General features: G+C 45.8%; 1 protein-coding gene across 2 annotated transcripts in view; it reads right to left on the bottom strand.

The window, feature by feature from the left end:
- The window catches only part of EPS15 (epidermal growth factor receptor pathway substrate 15), a 2,462,763-nt gene that overhangs the window by 1,923,069 nt on the left and 515,987 nt on the right, over nucleotides 1–23,707 (bottom strand). The gene's annotated exons all lie outside the window — the stretch shown is intronic.

The raw sequence follows: 23,707 nt of genomic DNA, 5'->3' as shown, positions 1-23,707 counted from the left end.
GACACTGCAATGACAGCAGGGTCGGCATGGGGGGGGGGGGGTTCTTGAATAGGAACTGTGTATCCAGAGGAACTTTATAAAATCTATCTGGACCTTTAGAAGCTGGAGGCTGACATTCAGCAAGAAAGGCATCATGAAAGGCTGGAAAGCAGGAGAGACAGTGCAGATGGAGAAGGCTGGTCCATCTGCAATAATTCAAAGTATCTCTTTTTTGTTTTAGAGACATCTGAGGCGTGTCATTTAAAATGTTCTCTTACCAGAGACATGGTGTCCCCAGAGGAGAATTCCTCTCATGGAAATTCAGGACTAATAGAGTCCTCCTCCTCAAGCGTAATAAAGTCCTTGGGGGATTCTACCTGGGAGCAATAGTTAAGTGATTCATCAGAGGAACAGAGTTCCTCTTCTGAATACTCTAAGGCCTGCACAGGTGTAGGGGTTGGTACATGTACCCAAGACTGGAGGGCCTGGAAGGCCCTGAAAAGATTTTGGGAAAAAAACTTGCCATCCAGGAACTGGTTCAGTTTCTCTATGTTCCCTATGTTTTAATTTAATTTTTGTTTCCTCTTCAGAGGAATAGAAGAATGTACAGATTTACAGGCAGACACCTGGGAAGATGGAAAGGCTAGAGTAGGCCCTGACAACGTCCCAAGCCATGGTTCCCCTTCGCCATCAGGCGCTGATGGCTGATCAACCTCAATGGACATACTCTGCATTTCCACCAAACAGACTTCCACCATGGTTCTTGGTTCTAGCTGTGAAACGGGCATCCGATGAGACCCTGGGCTAACATCCATCTCAAGAGTCTCACCAGACTCCTGAGATGCAGCATGGGCATCAGGCCTAACTTTCTTGGCCTTCTTCAGAGATGGCTCGTCTGAGGTACTTACCTCACTCCCCATGCCTAACGCTAGATGCCGGAGCCCCCGATTTCCTAAATACAGCTTTAAGGCAGCCAGACGGCTGTGAAGCATTTTAGGTACAAAGGATTTGCAAATATTGCAAGACACATGGTCGTTGCCTTCACCCAAACAGAATAAGCACTTATGCGTGTCCTTGGTGGAATTTGTTTTGCACAAGCACACTTTCCTTTCTTAGCTGGCATGTACTTTTGAAAAGCAGTAACATGCAAACAAACCCCCAAAGGAGTACTTATCTGTATCTGATGGCCGAAACAACAAATGGACTGATTCTCGGAGCTTGCAATCTGAGGTCTGTACATCACTGTGGCAGAAAAGTTCTGAAGGAGGTACATGTAGACGTCACTTTTATAGCCATTGGTTTAAGGCTCTGACAAGCAACGCAACATGTACCCCTGCTCCTAAGACTTTGGTATACTGGCTGGATGTCCGGTGCTACAGGCAGCAACCTCCCCACAATTATGAATACTGCAACATGAGAATAGAAGGACATCTACTGGATCCTCCAATGAAGTTCCTTCTTGATACAAGGCAGAAGAGGAAAGTACAGTTGTGTACACTTACCATAAATGTAGATGTTCGAGTGTATTCACTGTTGCAGTCATCACACTTGGGTTATCCTGCCAGGGGTTGCCCTCAGTTGGCCCGAATTCCAGAGGCTTAGTATTTCTGCATCAGCTGCTGTCGCTTCAGGACTGACATCAGGTCATCAGTGGTATAAAAACAGGCAGCTGACACCATTACATCAGTTTTTCTTGCCCCAAATATCAGGAGTCCCCAAATAGGAAGCTAAATTATGGTGGAAAAACACCACCAGTAAAAATACCAATAGCCCTGTAAGGAGTGAGGAACTGAGAGACAAGAGGGTTGGAGGGTAGGAAAAGTACAGGTGTGTACACTTACCATAAATGTAGATGTTACAGTGTATTCACTGTTGCAGTTACTACATTTGGGGCTGGCAGGTTGCTCTCAGTCGGCCTGAATAACAAAGTCTTGGGTCCTGCGTCAGTTGCTGTCTCCTCCTCTATGACGTCAGGTCATCAGGGGTATAAAACATGCAGCCGACACCATTTTATTCAGTTTTTCTTGCCCCAAATGTCGGGTGCCCCCCAAATGGGAAGCAAAAAAATATATATAAATAAACAGTAAATATATAAATGCACTTTTAGAAACATAAACTTTACCTTCAACTAAAAACAAATACACCACAAAGGTTTTTGGAGTATAGTGAAGGAAAGAAAAATGTATAGAAAGGGGGATGGCGGGTGGGTAACCAGGACTGCAACAGTGAATACACTTGAACAGGCTATAAGGCCCTGCAGGACTGCAGTGGCCAAGCCTGCCCTGGATTTGGAGAAGAGAGGTAAATAATGCTTTGTGAAGGTATGAACAGAGCTCCAAGTAGTAGCTTCTAGAATGTCTTTGGTTGGGACCCCTCTGAGAAAAGCTGCTGAAGTAGAGGCAGCCCTGGTGGAATGTGACCTGATCCCCTTGGGCACAGGTTTACCATGGTGCAAATAGCAGAAACGAGTGCAGTGGCTTATCCATTTAGAAATAGTCTGCTTTGATATAGCCTTCCTCTCTGACCCGGCAGCAAATGCTACCAGTAGTTGCTCAGACTTTCTTAGAGATTTGGTCCTATTTAAGTAGAATCTTAGTTGTCTGTGTACATCCAATGAATGCAAAATCCACTCCCCCTTGTTCTGTGCATTTGGGTAAAATGTTGGCAGGTGAATGGTCTGGTAAAGAGCCACAATGGATATCATCTTAGGCATAAAAGAAGGATTGGTCCTGAGGGACACCCTGTCCGGGTAAAATATAATAAAAGGCTCCACTGCCATGAGAGCCTGTAGTTCTGAAACCCTTCTTGCTGAAGTGACTGCCAAAAGAAAAGCTGTTTTCCAAGACAGAAATTTTATATCCGCAGTAGCTGCTGGTTCAAAAGGAGGCAGGGTGAGTTTTTCCAGCATAAAATTGAGGTCCCATGCAGGAGTTGGTGCTCTTCTGGGAGGCCTTACATTTTTGGCCCCTCTAAGATACTGTTTAAGCAGTGGATGAGAAAAGAGTGGAGGCTCTGTGTTGTAATGAGCCGAGATGGCAGAGGCATGTTTTTTTTTGAAGAAAAAGATAGGCCCTTGTCAATCATCTCAGTCAAATATTGTAAAATCTGAGGAATATTGGGCTTTGCTGCGTCTATTCCTTGTGCTTGGTTCCAAGCACAAAATCTCTTCCATTTATCAGCAAAAGATTTTCTAGTACTAGGCCTTCTGGCTTCCAAAATGACATCCATCACAGATTTACTGAGAGGTGTTGTTTGAATAATTAGTTGATTAGCCATGCTGCAAGATTCAGAGTTTGGAGCTGAGTGTGCAGAATTTGATAGTTCTGCTAAGAGAGTAAATGAGGTATTTGAGGCAAGTACCATGGAGGAAGGTGAGACATATTCCTTAGAAGTGGGTACCAGTGCTGGCGAGGCCAGTCCAGAGCAATTAGGGTTTTCCTGTCCGACATTTAGTAAGACCTTGGAGAGTACAGGCAGAGGGGGAAGGCATAGACTGATAAGTTTTTCCAGCTGAAGGATAGAGCATCCACTTTCCATGCTTTTTTGTGATGAGTTCCTGTGCAGAATTTGTCCAACTGATAATTTTGGGGAGAGGTAAATAGATCCATGTCTGGGCTCCCCCATTGCTGTGTTAACATGCTGAAGATTTGTGGATCCAGTTTCCATTCGTGCGGGTCCATAAGATTTCTGCTTAGGTCGTCTGACAGAGTATTTTGCTTTCCTGGCAGGAACTGAGCTTGAAGATGTATTTGTTAAGTCAAGGCTGTGTTCCACAAAGCCATGGCTAGTCTGCAAAGGGGGTAGGAATGTGTACCCCCCTGCTTATGTATCACATAACTGTGGTGTTGTCCGTCTTTATCAGTAGTTGTCCAGGATGAAGTAAGTCCTTGAAGGCTGTCAGAGCATTCTGAACAGCTAACATCTCTTTCTGGTTGATATGTAGATACATTTGGTTTGGGCTCCATTTGCCCTGAATGCATCTCCCTGCCAGGTGGGCCCCCCAGGCATAGTCTGATGCATCTGTAGTTAGGGTTTGGGTGGCAAGGGGTAGAGTGAATGACAGTCCCTTGTTTTGGTGACATGTCTCTGCCCACCAAAGAAACTCCTGTTGTAGGCAGGGAATGAGAGGAATCATAGTTTGCAGGCTGTGACAATGTTGACTCTATAAACTTTTTGGGTACCATTGAAGTTTCCTCATATGCAGTCTTGCATATGGAATTAGTAGAATGCAGGATGCCATGAACCCCAAAGCCTGCAGAATTTGTCTTGCAGATAACTGAGTTTTTGTTGCCATTTGTTTGAAGTATGTTGTCAGTTGCCTTTGTTTGTCTGGCATGAGGTAAGCTAGCTGGGCAGTTGTATTCAAGCTTGCACCCAGGAATGTAATTATTTGAGAGGGTAGCAGTTGTGATTTCTTTTCATTTATGGTGTACCCTAGGCATGCTAGAAGCCTTTTTACAAATGCCAGATGTTGAAGAAGGGTGTACTTGTCCTCTGCTTGAATGAGACAATCGTCCAGATAAGGATAAATCTGAATGCTTCTTTGTCTGCAGAATGCAATTACTGGTGCCAGGCACTTTGTAAAGACCTTGGGCGCAGTAGATAAGCCAAAGGGCAGTGCAGAGAATTGGTAGTGCAAAAAACCTGCTTTGAAGTGGAGGTATCTTCTGCATGATTCCCTTATTGGGATATGCAGGCATGCCTCTTTTAAGTCTAGAGTTTCTAACCAAGCATTCCTGCCTAGCATAGGCAGTAGCTGTTGTAAAGTCAGCATTTTGAATTTTGGAATGTCCAGGAACGTGTTCAAAATCGATAAGTCCAGTATTGGATGCCATGAATTGTCTTTTCTGGGTACCAGGAAAAGTCTTGAATAAAAACCTTGTCCTTTTTCCTTTTCTGGAACTCCATATCCATGAGGGACATGACTTGTTTCTGGGCCTCTGCCCACTGGTTTTGTGGCAGATCCAGCCATCCATTTGGAATTGGCAAAGTATGGAAATTAAATCTGTAACCCTGGGATACTATGTTTAATACCCACTTGTCCTGGGCAATTAACTGCCAATTTTGAGCATGAAGTGCTAGTTTCCCCCCCAAGGGTGCTGCCAAAAGATAAGTGCTTGGTGATGGTAGAGGAAAGTCATTGAGACTGCTTACTGTAGGGTTGTGCTTTGTTTCCTCCAGAGTTGGAGGTGGAGGCACCCCATTCCTTTCACCTGTAAGAACCCTTTGATTGGTATCTGGAGCCTTTTGAGCGCCTGGATTTGCCCTGAGTGGCTCTGTTGGACACAGGAAAGGACCAGTTTTTAGTAGGCCAGTGCCTACTGAACCTGGGTGGCTGCACTTGCAAGAAATCTTTTACAGTTTGCATATATTTAGCTTTGTCTTCCACTTTCTTTAAAACCTCTTCTGCCTTATTACCAGAGCATCATGCTGCAAAGGGGCATTCAACAATTTAGCTTTAACATGATCAGGCAGATTTTGCTCCCTGTGCCAGGCATGCCTTCTAATCACAGATCCAGTAACGGCGGCCCTACAAGAGGCCTCCAAGGAATCAAAACCACATTGCAAAGTATGCTTTCCAACCTGTTCTGCTGAATGCAATAATTCCTGTAACTTGTTTTTTTCTACACAATCAGAAATCAACATCATTTTCTGTTTCAGTAAGCCCATAACATGCTGTTGATATTTAAGGATATGAAATTGGCAGTTTAAAACCCTGATTGCCAGGGCTGCAGACATATAAACCTTCTTACCCCATCTATCCAGCGCCCAGGAATCTCTATCAGAAGGGATAGGATTTTTGGCTGTAGAGGCCTTTACACCCTTGGGACCCTGAGAAATAGTCTCAGGATCAGCAGCAGGATTTTTGAAAAGAAATGTGTGGGAGTCAGGAACCCTGTAATATCTGTCTGGCTTACTAGGAGCCGGAGGCAGGGAATCAGGAGCCATGCTTGATTCCGAGAACACATCATCAACAATGTCTAATACAGGAGATATTGCCAAAGGCCTATGCTGAGGAAGAAGGAAATCCCTAAGCCTCTTTTTTGATTCAGAGAAAGTCCTGACTCTCCCAGTGAAAATGTTCCCTTAAAGTATGCAAAGTCTCTCCAAAAGAGTAATCCTCAGGAGGAGATGCAGATGGGATGGATTCCTCTGCATCAGAATCCTCATAGGGTACAATAGAAAATTCCTGATCAGAAGAGAAATCAGAAGAAATGGAAACCTGATCTGAAGATTCATAATCAGTGCCTTGCCTAGGCTTCTTATCGGGGGGGGGGGGCCTTCATCAAGATAATTAGATCCTCAGCCATTTTGAGCGTCTGTTTTTTAGGCACAGGGGCCTGAGCACATGACTCATGCATCGGTTTTTTAGACATAGAAGTTGTTTTTGACCTTGCTTTTGTTGCTGGCATTGGTTTAATATAACAATGTTGAGGCCTGAAAACACCCTCAGAAGCTGGTGCCTGCTCAGCGGCTCTGGACCCATCCAAGGGAGAGACATCCACGGGTTCAATACTCTGAGAATCTCGCGGCATACTGGACTTCGAATGGGTCTCGGTAGAGGCCTGCGACTTAAAAGGAGCGGGTATCAGGTGCTGCAAAAGTGCCTCACTGAGTACCTGTGAACCGGCGACTGGCTTAGGAGAAGCTTCGTCGTTGGTTTTGGACCTCTACGGTCTGTCTCTGTCTTTTTCTTTGCATTTTTTATGAACTCCGGTAGTCGGATTGCTAACCGACGACATTTCAGGATAATTAAATCTTGAAACAATATTTAGAAGCAAAAAATATACAGACGCTTAACTTTGCGTTGGTTAAATCTAGCACAAAACCGAAAGCAAGGCATATTGTGATCAGGGCCTAGGCAAGGAATACAGTAAAAATGAAAATCCTTATGAGGTATTTGCTTCCCACAAGTAATGCAATTATTAACTTTTACTGACATTGGTAAGGAGCACGAAAAAGTTTCCCCAACGGGCTACTTAGCTTTAGTTTGAAGACTTCAGTTCTGAAACACGGACATGAAAATTTCAGGAGTCGCAGACCGGTACTTGCGAACTGCTTCTGCTTCGGGCACCGCGCGGCAAGAAAGACTGAATAAAATGGCATCGGATGCATGTTTTATACTCCTGATGACCTGATGTCATGGAAGAGGAGACAGCAACCGACGCAGGACCCAAGACTTTGTTATTCAGGCTGACTGAGGGCAACCTGCCAGCAGATTTCCCCCAAATGTAATGACTGCAACAGTGAAACACGAAGAACATCCAGGACTGTGACAATGAATACACTCGAACATCTACATTTAAGCTAAGTGTACACAACTGTACTATGTTCTTCGTGCTTCACTGCTGCAGTCATCACAATTGGGTTGATTCCCAAAGCTGAAGAATGGGTGGAGGCAGTCAAGAAGAGTTGGGGCTGGCTAGTACGCCCTGCAGGACTGCGGTTGTAAAGCCCGCCCTCGATCTGGAAAAGATAGGCAGGTGGTAATGCTTGGTGAAGGTATGAAGACAACTCCAAGTTGCAGCTTCCAGAATGTCCCTGGTAGGGACTCCTCTGAGAAAGGCTGTAGAGTTTGAAGTTGCCCTAGTGGAATGTGTCCTGACCCCCTGATGGGGTGGTTTCCCATGGTGTTTGTAACAGAAATGGATACAGTCTGCTATCCATCTGGAGATGGCTTGTTTCAATATGGCCTTGCCCTCTGCTGCTGGTGCAAAGCTGACTAGTAACTGGTCAGATTTCCTAAAGGGCTTAGTACTATCAAGGTAGAATCTGAGCTGTCTGTGCACACCTTAAGAGTGCAGGATCCTTTCCCCCTTATTTTGAGGATTAGGAAAAAAGGTGGACAAATGGATAGATTGGTTGAGAGCCACACTGGACACCACTTTGGGCATGAAAGTTGGATTAGCCCTGAGGGAGAACCTGTCAGCATGAAAAATGATGAAAGGTTCCACAGCCATAAGTGCTTGTAGCTCACACACTCTTCTAGCTGAAGTGATGGCCAGAAGCAAGGTTGTTTTCCAAGAGAGGAATTTTAACTCTGCTGATGCTGCAGGCTCAAAGGGGAGGGGTAGCATGAGCTTTTCCAACACAAAGTTAAGGTCCCAAGCAGGGGTAGGGGCTCTTCTTGGTGGCCTTAAAAGTTGTTAGCCCCTCTCAGGAACTGCTTGATGACAGGGTATGAGAAGAAAGGTGGCTCAGTGCTGTAAATGAGCAGAAATGGCAGAGGCATGGATCTTGATGGAAGAGAAAAATAGGCCCCTGTGGAGTAGGTCTGCTAGGTAATCCAGGATGAGAGGTAAGGAGGGCTGTGCTGGATCCACTCCTTTAGTCTGGATAAAGGAACAATACCTTTTCCACTTGCCTACATAGGATTTTCTAGTACTGGGTCAACTGGCTTCACGTATGACATCCAGTACCTGCTTGCTTAGGCTGGCCACTGGAGGAGAAGTCAAGAAATAAGCCAGGCTGCAAAGTTCAGGGTCTGCAATTGCGGATGCAAGAACTGTCCCTCCTGCTGGGTCAGAAGATTTGGGATCTGGGGGAGGTGCCATGAAGGCAACGGTGACAGACTGCACAGTAGTGGGTACCAGTGCCCTTGGTCTTTCTTCCCTTATCTTGAGTAATACTCATGTAAGAAGAGCCAGAGGGAGAAATGCATAGATTGAGAGGTTTGCCCACTGGAAGGCTAGGGCATCCACTTTCCAGGCCTTGCTGTTTGGTTCTCTGGTGCAGAATTTGCTGAGCTGGTGGTTGTAGGGGGAGGCAAATAGGTCCACCTTTGGGGTACCCCATTTCTGGGTCACAAGGCTGAAGGTGTTGTGGTTTAATTGCCACTCATGTGGGTCTAGGAGATTTCTGCTTAACTTGTCTGCCAGAGAGTTTTGGCTGCCTAGCAGGAATTGAGCTTGCAGGTGAATATGCATGGCTGAGGCCGTGTTCCAAAGGGTCATGGCTAGCCTGCAGAGTGGGTAAGAGTGTTTTTCCCCCCTGCTTGTTGATGTACCACATCACTGTGGTGGTGTCGGTTTTGATTAGTAGAGGCCCCGGAGAGAGTAGGGATCTGAAAGCTGTCAGAGCGTCCTGGACAGCTAGCATCTCTTTTTGGTTGATGTGCAGATGAATTTGATCTGGGCTCCAGTGGCTTTGAATGCATCTGCCATCCAGATGTGCACCCCAGGCATAATCTGATGCGTTTGTGGTTAGAGTCTGGGTGGCGTGGGTTGTGTAAAGGGAAGCCCCTTGTTGTGGCTGCATGCTGCTGCCCACCAAAGTTACTCTTTCCTTAGACAAGGTACCATAGGTATGATAGTTTCCAGGTCCTGAGAATGTTGGCACCAAAGACTTGGGTACCACTGAAGTTTCCTCATATGCAATCTGGCATACAGAATTAGTAGAATGCAGGAGGCCATGAACCCTAGAGCTTGCAGGATTTTCCTTGCAGATAACTGGGTTCTGCTGGCCATTAGAGAGAAGTAGCCTGTCAGATAGGCTTGTTTTTCTGGAATAAGGAATGCCATCTGGGATGCTGTGTCCAAGCTTGCTCCCAGGAATACAATTTTTTGACTGGGGATTAGATTGGATTTTTTTCGTAGATAGTGTACCCCAGGGAGGTTAGAAGGTCCTTTACAAATGTCAGGTGCTGCAACAGCTTTTCCTGACTGTCTGCCTGAATCAGGCAATCGTCCAAGTAGGGGAAAATTTGAATATTTCTCTGTCTGCAATAGGCAATGGCTGAAGCCAAGCATTTTGTGAAAACTCTGGGAGCAGTGGATAAGCCAAAGGGAAGTGCAGAGAACTGATAATGCAGAGATCCTGCCCTGAAACGTAGATATTTCTTGCAGGAGTCCCTAATTGGGATGTGCAGATAGGCCTCCTTTAGGTCTAGGGTGGCTAACCATACATCTCTGGACAGCATAGGGAGAAGCTGCTGTAGGGTGATCATTTTGAATTTTGGTACCAGCAGGAAGGTTTTGAGAATGGATAGATCTACGATTGGGTGCCGGGTGCCCTCTTTTCTGGGTACCAGGAAAAGTCTGGAATAAAAACCTTGGCTTATCTGTTCTGCAGGAACAGGCTGAATTGCCCTTATGGAGAGCAGGAACTGAACTTGGTTTTGTGCCTCTGCCCACTGGTTTGGTGGAAGGTCTGGGAACCCTTTTGAGGTTGGCAGCGTGTGGAAATATAATCTGCACCCCTGGGATACTATGTTGAGGACCCATCGATCGTTGGTGATGGAGGTCCAGTTTTTTGCTTAGTGGGTAAGTTTTCCTCCTAGGGGCACGAGCAACTGGGCAGAGGTGAGGGGAGGAGTTGAGAAGTCATTGTGAATTCTTTCCATAAGGGGGTGGCTTAGCACTCCCTGTTTTAGAAGTGAAGGTACTCCATTACTTAGCTCTCTACATACCCTGAGACTGTAGTCTGGGGTGTCTGTTTCCCCTAGGTCTAGTTTGAGGTGGTCTTTAGGGGGCTGGAAAGGACCACTGTTTTGAGGGGCAATGCCTACTGAATCTTTTTGGCTGCACCTGCAAACTGTCTGCATAGACTTGGCTTTTTCTTCCATCTTTTGCAAAATCTCTTCTGCTTTGGTGCCAAACAGATTGTCCTTGCTCAGAGGTGCGTCCAAAAATTTTGATTTGACATGGTCTGGCAAAGTCTGCTCCTTAAGCCAGGCATGTCTTCTGAGCACAGAACCTGTGACTGCTGCCCTGCAAGATGCTTCTAGGGCATCAAACCCACATTGCAGGGTATGCTTGCTGACTTGGCTTGCAGAGTGCATAAGCTCCTGTAATTCTTTATTTTCTGCACAGTCATGGAAGGTAGATAATTTTTGCTTAAGTTCCATAGTATCTCGCTGGTATTTCAGCATGTGGAAAGTACAGTTTTGTACCTACCATAAATGTAGATGTTCGAGTGCTAATACAGCTGCAGTAATCACAGATGGGTTTTCAGCCGTCAGGCGGTCCCTCGGTCGGCCGAATTCCAAAGTCTTGGTTCGGCGTCGGTTGTCGTCGCTTACTCTTCTGACGTCAGTAAGGCCAGAGTATATAAGACACAGCCGACGCCATGTTCTTCAGTCTTTCTTGCCCCAGATGTCAGGTGCCCCCAAAAGGAAGGCAATACATAAATAAGGCTTATCTACATATGCAGGCAATGCAATGTAATGCAAAATCAGTGTAAGCAAGCAAATAAAGCATAGCAGGATAACCCAGTCAGGTGGTATGAAGAGGTTGTTAGGCCCCATGCCTTTACCAAGTGGGGAAGGAGGGAGGGAAACCTGTACTGCAGCTGTATTAGCACTCGAACATCTACATTTATGGTAGGTACAAAACTGTACTATGTTCATCGTGCATACAGCTGCAGTAATCACAGATGGGTAGAGTCCCAAAGCTATGCATAGGGTGGTAGGTACTATGAGGAACTGGGTTGAGCCAGAATGCCCTGCAAAACTGCAGTGGCAAAGCCTGCTCTTGTTCTGGAGTATAAGGGTAGGTGCTAGTGTTTTGTGAAGGTATGTACAGAACTCCAAGTGGCTGCCTCCAAAATATCCTTAGTAGGAACGCCTCTGAGGAAGGCTGTAGAGGTGGCTGTGGCCCTGGTGGAGTGAGATCTGATACCAGTAGGGACAGATTTCCCATGATAGGAATAACAAAACCGTATGCAGTGGCCAATCCACTTGGAAATGGTCTGTTTGGTAACTGGTTTCCCTTGAGCCCCTACGGCATAGGACACAAAAAGTTCTGATTTCCTGAAGGACTTTGTTCTGTCCAAATAATAACGTAGCTGCCTATGGATGTTTAAAGTGTGAAGCAGCCTCTCCCCTTTGTTTTGAGGGTTAGGATAAAAGGTAGGTAGGTGTATGGCTTGATTTAAGGCTACCCTGGATACCACTTTTGGCATAAAAGATGGGTTGGTACGAAGGGAAACCCTGTCCTGATGGAAGATGAGGAAGGGCTGCACCGCCATGAGGGCCTGTAGTTCAGAAACCCTACGAGCTGAAGTGAAGGCCAGAAGGAAAGCTGTTTTCCAGGACAAATGTTGCAGATCTGTTGAGGCAGCAGGTTCAAAGGGAGGCAATGTTAATTTTTCTAGTATGTAATTAAGGTCCCAGGCTGGTATTGGTTGCTTCCTTGGAGGTCTTATATTCTTAGCCCCTCTGAGGAACTGTCGTAAGAGTGGGTGAGAGAATAAAGGAGGATCCGTGTTGAATTCTGCAGAAATGGCTGAGGCATGTATTTTTATGGAAGAAAATGAAAGCCCACTGTTCAGCAGTTCAGCTTGGTACTGTAAAACCTGAGGCAAGTTCAATTTTCTAGGGTCCTGGCCTCTTTTCTCATTCCAACAGCAAAACCGCTTCCATTTTGCAGAGTAAGCTTTTCTAGTAGATGGTCTTCTGGCCTCCAAAATGACATCCTGCACCTCCTTGGAGAGTAGGGACTGTTGTGGTGTCAAGGAATTTTCCATGCAGCAAGGTTGAGTGTTTTCAGCTGACTGTGAAGAGTTTTGTAGCTGTTCTGAGTCAGTAGGAGAGGCATTAGAGGCAGGGACCAGGGAGGAGTATGTGTTAGGCTCCTCAGGAGTGGATACCAGTGTTGCCTTGGCCAATCTGGAGCAATCAGTATCATCCTCGGTTTGTCTGTTCTTGCTTTCAAAAGCACCTTGGGCAGAAGGGGCAGAGGTGGGAATGCATAAACTGTCCATGCTGTCCAACTGAATGAAAGCGCGTCCACTTTCCAGGCCTTTGGATGAAAGGTCCTTGAACAAAACTTTTTCAGTTGATGGTTCCTGTGGGAGGCAAAAAGATCTATGTCTGGTCTCCCCCACGCTTGGATTATCTCTGTAAACACCTGAGGATGTAACTTCCATTCGTGTGGATCTGTCATATTTCTGCTTAGAGTGTCTGCCAGTGTGTTTTCCAGTCCTGGCAAGTGCTGTGCTTGAAGTTCGATTTGTCTTTCCAGAGCCAAGTTCCAAAGAGTCATGGCTAGTCTGCACAAGGGGTATGAATGTGTTCCTCCTTGTTTGTTTATGTACCACATTACTGTGGTGTTGTCTGTTCTTATCAGTAATTGTCCTAGATGCAGGAAGTCCTTGAAAGCTGTAATTGCATTTATCACTGCTAGCATTTCTTTTTGATTGATGTGAAGGTGCTTTTCCTTTTGGGACCATCTGCCCTGAATGCACCTGTCCTTCATGTGCGCCCCCCAGGCGTAATCTGACATTGGTTTGAGGCAAGAAAAGTTTCCCCAACGGGGTACTTAGCTTTAAAGAAGACTTCGGTTCCAAATTTTTTTCGTAATTCAGGAGCTGGCCGACCGGCACTTGCGAACTGCTTCTGCTTCGGGCACCGCGCGGCAAAAAAGACTGAAGAACATGGCGTCGGCCGTGTCTTATATACTCTGGCCTTACTGACTTCAGAAGAGTAAGCGACGACAACCGACGCCGAACCAAGACTTTGGAATTCGGCCGACCGAGGGACCGCCTGACGGCTGAAAACCCATCTGTGATTACTGCAGCTGTATGCACGATGAACATCTGACAATTTAATGCTCTAATGGCAAGAGTTGCAGAGGTGTATACTTTTTTACCCCATCTGTCTAAAGCTCGGGAATTCCTGTTCGAGGGAGTGGGATTCTTAGCTGTAGTTGCTTTTATTCCTTTAGGTCCTTGGGAGATGACCTCTGGGTCTGCAGTAGGATTTTTGAAAAGAAATTTTGTGAGTCAGGGACTCTGTAGTACCTGTCAGGTTTCCTGGGAGCAGGGGGTAAAGTATCAGGAGTTAGACTGGACTCCATAAAGACATCATCCATAACATCCAAAACAGGATGGATGGCTAAGGGTCTGTGCTGTGGTAAGTCTAAAAATTCCCTCAGCCTCTTTATGGACTGTGGATAATCCTGGCATTCACAATGGAAATGCTCTCTCAAGGTATGCAGTGTTTCACCAAAAGAAAAATCCTCTGGAGGGGAGACAGAATGAATGGATTCCTCTGCATCTGAATCCTCATAGGCAGATAAGGGCATGTCTTCATATTCAGAAACCTCAGAGTTGTCGGACTCTTGGTCAGATAAAATTGCTGGGGACAAGTCTCTTTTTCTTATAGCAGGGGAAGGCTGGCTTCCCCTAATCAGCATGATCAGGTCTTCTGCCATTTTAAGCATCTGTGACAGTGGCAAGAAAGTAGGCGCTTGAGTTTGGGTCGTCGGTTTTTTAGGTGTAGCTCGTACTCTTGGCCTTAGATACTCGGTAGATTTAGAAAGAACCAAAAACGTGAATGAAGTCTTTGGTTTGTGTCGAATATCGGTAGTGCGAAGAACTTCCTCAGAAGCCGGTCCCCGCACTGCGGCTCCGGACCCATCCAAGGTAGAGACATCCGCCGGTTCCGTATTTAAATAAGGGTCTCGCAGCATACCAGACTCCAATTGGGTCTCGGTAGTGGCCTGCGAATCCACTGAAGCGGGCATCAGGGGCTGCGAAAGCGCCTCACTGAGTACCGGTGAAATGGCAACTAGCTTAACAGAAGCATCATCTTCAGTTTTGGACCTGTGCGGTCTGTCTCTGTCTTTATCCTTACATTTTTTTCGGAAGATCAGTAGTCGGATGGCTTACTGAAGCCATTTTGGAATACGGAGATCAAGAACGAAAGTATTTAGCTACAATAAGGGCTAGACTATGAATAGTCTGGGCGTTGAACAAAGCACAAAACCGACACTGAGGTACGTCGTGGTCTGGGCCTAAACGGGTGACAGAGAAAGACTGGAAATCTCGGTGTGGTATTTGCTTTCCACAGACGAAACATGTTAACTTTTTCTGACATCGGTTTGAGCAAGAAAAAAGGATCCCCAGTGGTGTACTTAGCTTTAGAAGACTTCAAGATGATTCAATTTCGGAAATGAAAACTCAGGTAGCGGCCGACTGGCACTCATGCGTACTGCTTTGGGCTCCTCGGCAAGAAAGAGTGATGTAAGGCATCGGCTGCCTGTTTTTATACCACTGACAACCTAACGTCAGTCCTGAAGTGACAGCAACCGATGCAGAAATACTAAGCCTCTGGTATTCGAGCCGACTGAGGGCTACCTCTGGCAGGATAACCCAAGTGCGATGACTGCAACAGTGAAACAAGAACATCTACAAGCGGATACACATGTTGATGGCAAACCTACTTCAGAAACCACTGAAACTTTCTCATGTGGAGTTTGACCAGAGGAAGCACAGGTATGGTGGATGCCATAAACCACAGAACCTTGAGAAATTCTCTGGCTGTTAAATAGGTCAGAGGAAGAACAGTTTGAAAAGAAGGAAATGAGTGGTAAAGCCTTGGGAAGAGGCAGGGATGCCAACATAGCCACAGTCTGAATCCTGCAACCCAGAAACACATGGTCTTGAGACGGAGTTAGAAAAGTCTTTCTGAAGTTTGTTGTGAATCCCAGAATTTGAAGATGAAAAATGGCAAAATGAAGATTTTGCAACAGGATGTCTGGACAGGATGCCTGAAAACGAAGGTTGTCCAAGTAAAGAAAAGACATGGATCCCCTGAATCCTGCAAAAAGCAATCACATGAGCAAGGCATTTCGTGAATACCCTTGGAGCAGTAGAAAGGCCAAAGGGCAACGCACAGTACTGAAAATGCAAGGAAGCAACAGAGAAACGTAAAAACTTCTTGAAAGGGAATGAACTGGGATATTAAGATGAGCATCCTTGAGATCCAGAAATACCACATAAGCATGAGGGAGTACAAGAGGGAACAAAGTCAAGGACAACATTTGAAAGGAAGGAACCTTCAAGTGTTTAAATGACAAAGGTCTACAAATGGTCTCCAAGTACACACTTTCCTGGGCACTAGAAATATCCTAGAGTAAAATCCCCTCTCCCTTTGAGACACAGGCACCTCTTGAATTGTACCCAGAGTCAAAAGATCCCAAAGCACCTCTGGAATCAAAAGATCTAAACCCTATAAGCCTGACTAGCTTGGTCTGCAAGGCTATGGAGCACATTATCATGGAACTCATTAACAGAGACATTGAGAACCTCCAAACACTGGACCCTACCCAGTTCAGCTTTGTTAAGGGCAGATCATGCCTCCTAAACCTGGTGGACTTCTTTGAGACAGTTACCAAGGCTATAGATGAGAGAAAGGTGGTACACACAGCCTACCTAGACCTCGCAAAGGCCTTCGACACCATTCCCCATTCTGGTAATATAGACAAGCTCACCAGCCTGAACATAAACCCCTATGTCACAAGATAGGTTGCCAATTGGCTCACAGACAGAAACCACATGGTGAGAGTTGCGGGAGCTACGTCTGACTCTAAACTGGTTACAAGAGGCATTCCCCAGGACTCAGTCCTAGGACCCCTCCTGTTCGGCATATACTTCTCAGAGGTACAGGCAAGCACAGGAGGACTATGGCTGACCAAGTTCACAGACGACTGCAAACTAGGGACTATAACTGACTCACCGGCTGACACAGACATCCTCTAAAAGGGTCTCACTGAGATGGATACCTGGTGTCAAAATCATGGCCTCAAGCTAAATGCCAAAAAGTGCATAGTTATTCCCATTGGAAATAAAGTACCCACAAACTACCACACAGGTGGTAGTCCCCTAAATACGGAAAATGTAATAAGGAATCTGGGGACCCAAGTAGATAGTAATCTCTCCTTTGATAATCACACTGCCAAAATGGTTTGAAAATCCTATGTGGCCCACCTAATCACAAAAGGGTTTGCATCCAGAACAAAAGAGGTCATTGTGCCCCTCTACTCATCACTCATCAGACCCATCATAGAGTATAATGCCCCATTTGAGATGTACCTTACAAGACACCTGCAACAGTTGGAAAGACCACAGAAGTACCTCACCAAGAGGATCACTGGCCTCAAACAGATGCCCTATGCAGCTCGACTGAAGAAATTCCAGCTGAACTCGGTTGCATACCGCCTGCTCAGAGGTGATCTCTGCCTGACATATAAGGCCATGTCCAACCCAGAATTGATGGACATGCTCCACCTAAAGAAAACCTTATCCCCTTGAGCCACATGCTCTAGGGATCTAAACCTCTCCACAACAATAAATATGACGTGCTGGAGGGATAGATTCCTGTCCCAGAGACTTTCCATGCTTTGGAACAAGATTCCAATCTACATTAGGCAGAGCTCCACGCTAGCACTCTTAAAGAGAAACCTTGACGAGTGGATGGGAAACAGAAAGTTTACCCCGGGGATCACTTCAGTGGCTCTGCTGGACAGAGGCACAGGGAACTAATCTAAGGGGGGGGGGTGAAAGCCAACACATTCTGGCTAGGCTTATCAATGCCTTGGGGAAGATAGCCTAGTACCTACATATGAAAGAATAACAGTTACTCCTGAGGGAGCTGAGGAATGCCCATGAAGGGGGGGAAGGGATTTCCAGACCATGAAATACCCCTGGAAAATGATGGACTGGACCCAGGAATAATGAGCCATCTGTAGCCAAACAGGAACACAGAGAGAGAGAGAGAGAGAGAGAGAAAGAGAGATAGAGAGAGAGAGAGAGAAAGGTGAACAGAAAGTGGCTGGGAAGAACAGGATAGTCAGACAGGACCTAATTTATCTGGAAAAGGAGATTTCTGAGGTACAGAAGTCTGAATAGCTTTAGAAGGAGGAGCCTGCTTACCACCCGTTTTTCCCTTAGGAGGAGGGAGAGAGAGCTTGTGAACAAAAGCTGACTTACTGGGGTAATTTCTCTGGAATTTAGGCACAGGAGAAACAAACACATGTTTAAGTTCCTGTAAAGCCTTACCCTTGTCCTGAAGGGACTTAAACAAAGCAGCAGCAGCTTCACCAAACAAAAGTGTTTATTATCAAGAAGGGCATCAATCAACTTAGCCTTAATATCATCCAGCAAAGGTTGAAGCTGAAGAGAAGGATGCCTCCACATCACTGCCCCAAATGCAGCAGCCCTAGAAGTATCTGCTGCATCACAACTACACGATGGAATGATGAGCCACTTAAGAGGAAGTCCATAACACAGAAAGGGCAGAAATCTTACTGTCAGAAACTGGAGTCAGAAATAACATGACAAGCCTGAACAAGACAGTCAAATACTTGGACATATATGGGCTGATAATTAACAACCCTAAAAACGAAGCTAGCATAAGTATAACTTACTTCCCTGAAGTACAGGCTAACACAGAAGGCCTCTGGCTAAGGAAGTTCGCGGATGACTGCAAACTAGGAGCCACAGTCAAGTCCCCAAATGATGTGGACATCCTACAGAAGGGCCTTGCTGAGACAGATGCCTGGTGTCAGAGCCATGGCCTCAAGCTCAATGCCAAAAAGTGCAGTGTCACCCCCTTTGGTAAAAACTTGGTACCCATGAACTACCACATAGGCAGCAATCTACTCAACACTGAATGTGTGACAAGAGACCTTGGGACCCAGGTGGACAGTAGTCTCTCCTTTGATAGACACATCGCCAAAGTAGTCAGGAAGTCCTTCTATGTGGCACACCTCATCATAAAAGTGTTCTCATCCAGGAAAAAAGAGGTCATTGTTCCCCTCTAGTCGACACTCATTGGACCCATTATAGAGTACAACGCCCCTTTTGGAATGTACCTCACAAGACATCTGCAACAGCTGGAAAGGCCACAGAAGTACCTCACAAAGAGGATTACTGGCCTCAAACAAATGCCCTACACTGACCGCCTCAAAAAACTCCAGCTTTACTCCGTAGCATATCGCCTACTCCGAGGTGATCTCTGCCTAACACATAAAGCTATGTCAAACCCAGAGCTGTGGGGCATGCTACACCTAAAGAAATCCCAATCCCTCCAAGCTACACGCTTTAGGGACCTAAAACTTGTCACCACAATAAACAGAACATGCTGGAGGGATAGATTCCTGTCCCAGAGATGTCCCATACTCTGGAACAGGCTACACATCTATATCAAGCAAAGTTCTTCATTAGCACTCTTCAAGAAAAATCTTGATGAGTGGATGGGAAATAGGAAATACACCCCGGGGTTCACTTCTGTGTCTCTGCTCGACAGTGGCACAGGAAAATAACTTTCTTGGGTGGCATAAGCCAGGGAACCTTGTTGGCTAGGCTTATGTAGGCCCTTGGGCAGACAGCCTTGTACCTACCTATGAACCTACAAAACTTCTTGCCTAGCCTCTCCAAGATCCTGCTATCCTTAACAGAGGCCAGTAACTTGGGAGAAGGAAGAAACTGAGAGGGCTGCTCAGAGGATACAACCACCACCAAGGGGTCAGCAGAAGGACACTTGTACAAAAATTTACAGTCCTCAGGCACCCATAGAATCTATCAGGTTTCTTTGGCATTGAGGGCTGAGAGTTTGGGGCCTTAGAAGCATTAGAAAATGCTTCAAAATAAGTCAGCCAGAAAAGGAGAAAAGTACAGTTTTGTACCTACCATAAATGTAGATGTCCGAGAGGAATGCATCTGCAGTCCTTACAAATGGGTTGTCCTGTCGTCAGGCAGCCCTACGGTCGGCCGGATTCCAAAGTCTGGGTCTGGCTTCGGCTGGTGTCGCACTTCACCCGACGTCATTGCGGCAGTTCTTCGGGTATAAAGCCATCAGCCGACGCCATTTTCCTCAGTGTTTCTTGCCCCAGATGCCAGGTGCCCTCTTGGTAGGCTAAATTTGGATAAATGCCAAAGTTTCCAAATAGTAGAGAGCAAACACACAAAATAAACATGTATGTACATATATACAAACAAATACACCATAATAGATCCCCCCAAGCTAGCTGAAGATTGGTAGGTACCCTAGGAGTACCTCAGAGGGGAAGGAGGGTGGGTAATCCTGACTGCAGATGCATTCCTCTCGGACATCTACATTTATGGTAGGTACAAAACTGTACTATGTCCTTCAAGGATGCATCTGCAGTCCTTACAAATGGGTAGAATACCATAGCTAAACTAGGGGAGGAGGTAATGAGAATAGATTATGGTGTAGTCAGGATCCCTTGCAAAACAGCAGTGGCAAAATCAGCACGGGATCTAGAGTATAGAGGTAAGTTATAATGCTTGGCAAATGTATGCACGGAGGTCCAAGTAGCAGCCTCTATAATGTCCTTGGTAGCCACTCCTCGTAAGAAAGCTGTGGTAGTGGCTGTGGCCCTTGTGGAGTGAGGCCTGATGTTCTCTGGAGTTTTCTTTCCATGGTAGGAGTAACAAAATCTAATGCAATTTCCTATCCATTTGGAGATTGTCTGTTTAGAAATTGGTTTTCCTTCTTTTCCTGTTGCATAAGCTACCAGAAGCTGGTCAGTTTTTCTGTTGTTTTTTGTCCTGTCCAGGTAGTAGCGTAATTGCCTGTGTACATCCAAGGTATGTAAGAGCTTTTCTCCCCTGTTCTGTGGATTGGGGAAGAATGTAGGAAGGTGGATAGCCTGATTTAAAGAGACTCTGGATACCACCTTAGGCATAAATGTAGGATTTGTTCTCATGGACACTCTATCTTGATGGAAGATCAGGAAGGGTTGTACTGCCATTAATGCTTGTAGTTCAGAGACCCTTCTTGCTGAAGTTATTGCCAGCAGGAAGGCAGTCTTCCAGGATAAGTATTGTAAGTCTGCTGTAGCTGCTGGCTCGAAAGGAGGTAGAGTCAGTTTTCTAGCACAAAGTTCAAGTCCCATGCTGGCAATGGAGGTTTCCTGGGAGGTTTTACATTTTAATTCCCCTCAGAAACTGTCTGAGCAGAGGATGCGAGAAGACAGGAGGATCCAAGCTGTATTGTGCTGAAATAGCTGATGCATGTATCTTGATGGAGGAATAGGACAGGCCTGTGTGGTAGAGCTCCGCCAAGTACTCCAGGATGTTGGCTATGTTCACCAGTGTCACATCTTGCCCCTTTGCAGTACCCCAGATGAGATATCTTTTCCATTTTGCTGCATAATTCTTTCTTGTTGAAGGTCTACGAGCCTCCAGGATTATGTCCTTAACCCTTTGGGATAAATTTGGGTTAATTTCTGTTATGTAATGTTCCAGGCAGTTAGCTGCAGAGTTTTTAGGTTTGGATGCAGAATGTTGTAGTTGTTCTGTGTCAGCAGTAATGGGATCAGGGCAGTTTCCATATTTGTTCCCGGGACATGCTCCTCAGCAGTGGGTACCAATGTTGTCTTGGCCAGTCTGGGGCTATCAGAATGATCCTCGGACGTTCCTCTTTGATCTTGAGAAGCACCTTGTGCATCAAAGGAAGTGGTGGGAATGCGTATGCTGTCAGGCTTTTCCAACTGAAGGATAGGGAGTCCACCTTCCAAGCAAGTGGGTGGTAAGTCCTTGTGCAGAATTTCTTCAACTGGTGATTGTATGGGGATGCAAACAAGTCTATTTGTGGTAATCCCCATTCTCTTGTGATGGCTTCGAAGATGTCCGGATGCAGCATCCATTCGTGGGCATCTGTTGTAGTTCTGCTTAATATGTCTGCTAGAATGTTTTCCTTCCCTGGTACATAAATTGCCTGTAACTGAATGTTGTAGCTCAGAGCCACATCCCATAGGTCTAGTGCCAGCCGGCATAGGGGGTATGAGTGTGTGCCTCCCTGTTTGTTGATGTACCACATTACTGTGGTGTTGTCTGTCCTCATCAACAGCTGGCCTTCGTGGAGAAGAGGTCTGAATGCCTGGATTGCCAATTTTACTGCCATCATTTCTTTTAGATTTATGTGCAGATGTAGTTGGTCTTGAGTCCATAGGCCTTGAATGCACTTGTCCATCATGTGTGCCCCCCAACCGAGGTCTGAGGCATCTGTCGTGATAGTTTGCCTTGGTTGACTTTTGCAGAAGGGCAGACCTGTGTTTGATTGACAGGCCTGAGCCCACCATAAGAACTCTTGTTTCAGGCATGGGATCATTGGAATTTTGGTTTCCAGGCTGTGCTTGTGCTGAGACCACAAATTCTTTAGGTACCACTGTAGCTTTCTCATATGAAGCCTGGCATGAGGGACCAGAATTATGCAGGATGCCATGAAGCCTAGAGCTTGTAGCACTTTTCTTGCAGTTAGATGGCTCTGCTTTGTTAATGCCAAGAAATAGAGAGGAAGTTGCTCTTTCTTTTCTGCAGTTAGAAATGCCATTTGTTTTGATGTGTCCAGTTTTGCACCCAGAAAGGTTATTATTTGGGATGGAATCAGCCTTGACTTTTTGTATTGACTGTGTATCCCAGGGCTTGTAGCAGGTAGATGACTCTTTGTAAGTCTTCTGTTAATTTGTTTTTGTTGTCCGCTTGTATCAGGCAGTCGTCCAGGTAGGGATAGATTTGAATTCCCTGAAGTCTGCAATGAGCGATTACTGATGCCAGGCATTTCGTGAACACTCTGGGCGCAGTAGATAAGCCAAAGGGCAATGCTGAGAATTGATAATGCTCTGATCCTGCAAGAAATCTGAGGTATCTTCTGCAAATTGGTCTTATGGGGACGTGCAGGTATGCCTCCTTGAGATCTAGAGTTACCAGCCAAGACTCCTTGCCCAGCATGGGAAGAAGCTGCTGTAGGGTCAGCATTTTGAATTTTGTTTTAGAGCTTCTGCCCTTTGAGAAGGTGGTAGGTTTGGCATTCCTCTCTTTCCTGGTAGTGTATGGAAATGGAACCTGTAACCTTTGTCTATAGTCTGCAAAATCCATTTTTCTCTTGTAATGCAGTGCCAGTTTCTTGAAAATAATGTTAGCTTTCCGCCTAAGGGTGCTTCTAGTTGTTCCCTGGTAGGCGGTGCCACCGCCGAGTCACTGTGATTGAGTTGTTGTAGTGGTGGTGGCTGTATCCGTGCCTCGTTGGTTGTTACCCTGCCACTGGCGACCCCTGTAGGCACCCTGGATTGGTTTCTGCCTCTAGAGCCTATTCCTGCCTCTTTGTGCCTTAGAGGAGTCCGGAAAGGACCAATTCTTGGAGGGCCAATTCCTGCTAAACCTTGGAGGTTGAACTTGTAAGAAATCTTTTACTGTTTGCACAGATTTTGCTTTCTCTTCCATCTTTTTCAGTACCTGCTGTGGGGGCACCAAATAAATTGACCTTGTCCATAGGTGCATCCAAAAGCTTAGATTTGACATGGTCTGGTAATGCCTGCTCTTTCAACCATGCATGCCTCCTGATAACTGTGCCAGTCATGGCTGATCTAAAGGAAGCCTCCAGTGCATCATAGCCACATTTTAAAGAATGGTTACTAACCTGCTGTATGTTATGTAACATTTCTTGAATATACTGTTTATCTACAGATTCTTCAGAGGACAGCTTTTTAGTCAACTGGTCAAGCATAAACTCTTGATATTGAATCATATGAAATTGGCAGTTCAAAGCTCTAGCTGACAAAGTAGCAGAGGTGTAAACTTTTTTACCCCATCTCTCTAAGGACCTGGATTCCCTTTCAGAGGGGAGGGGGTTTTTAGAAGAAGTAGCTGCTACAGCTTTAGGGCCCTGGGAGATAGTCTCTGGATCTGAAAAGGGGCCTTATATAAGTGGTGATGAGTGTCCGGAACCCTGTAGTACCTATCTGGCTTAGCAGGAGCCGGAGGTAAAGTATCAGGAGTAGTGCAAGCATCATTAAATGCATCATCAACAACAGAAAGAACTGGAGGAATAGCTAAAGGCCTATGCTGTGGTAAGTGTAGAAAGGTCCTAAGCCTTTTTCTAGAGTCTGAGAAATCTTGGCCCTGCCACTGAAATTGTTCCCTCATAGCATGCAAGGTTTCCCCAAAGGAAAATTCCTCAGGAGGAGAGGCTGAAGGAATG

The sequence above is a fragment of the Protopterus annectens genome, chromosome 10.part0 (assembly GCF_019279795.1).
Source record: "Protopterus annectens isolate FY-2018-M chromosome 10.part0, PAN1.0, whole genome shotgun sequence".
Classification (NCBI taxonomy): Eukaryota; Metazoa; Chordata; order Ceratodontiformes; family Protopteridae; genus Protopterus; species Protopterus annectens.
This window is presented reverse-complemented; position numbering and strand designations above follow the sequence as displayed.